Source organism: Vulpes vulpes, chromosome 13 (genome assembly GCF_048418805.1).
Source record: "Vulpes vulpes isolate BD-2025 chromosome 13, VulVul3, whole genome shotgun sequence".
NCBI lineage: Eukaryota > Metazoa > Chordata > Mammalia > Carnivora > Canidae > Vulpes > Vulpes vulpes.
Window position 1 is genome coordinate 160,561,431 of NC_132792.1, and position 881 is coordinate 160,562,311.

Genomic DNA, 881 nt, shown 5'->3' on the forward strand with positions numbered 1-881 from the left:
TGACTATACCTCAAACAATCAAGGAAGATTCATAATAAAAAAATCAATATTAGACAGAGCATTCTCTGATCACAATACAATAAAATTAGAAATCCATAACAAAAATCAAATTGAAATTAAAACCTTGTTATTAATCAACTGTTGGGCCTAAAGGAAAATACTAAAATTTCAGAACATTTTGGAAATAGTCAAAGAAAAGCAACTGGAAGTTATAGGATAACCAAGTTATGAGAAAAATTATAGTAAATAGATTTATATTAAAAAGATAAAAAGAGAAAATGAAATTAAATATGTAATGAATAAAGCTAGGAAAAGAATTTAAACCAATAGTAAATGAATATATCCAATTCAGATTTCCTTCAATAGAGATTAATTGAATAAATTCCATGTACCCAATGTAAGGCTATGAAGCCTAACAAGGAATGAAAATAAGCTATAAGCATTGATATTGATATATTTTTAAATAAATAAGGTGGACAATGTGTGAAAGTATGCTTCCGTTTTATCTAAGAAAGGATGGATGACACAAGTATGCATGTGTGTATTAAAAACAATTAAACATAAGCCAATAAATTAAAATAAAAAGGTTATGCATGTGTAAGTAGAGACAGAGAGCAGAGTAAAGAGCACATAAAGAAAAGTCACATTTCTAAATTGAACTCAATAAAAAAAAAAGAAAAAGAAAAAAAATAAATGAACACAGATCTCAAAAGTAAAAAAAAAAGTTAAAAAAAGAAAAAGAAAAGTTGCATTTCTGTTTTTATACAGATTTTCCACAATTTTAAAACCAAATCATATGAAAAAGCAAATCCGAAGGAGTTAAAGATCAGGAACATAACAGGGATGTCCACTCACCACTGTTGTTCAACACAGTACTGCAA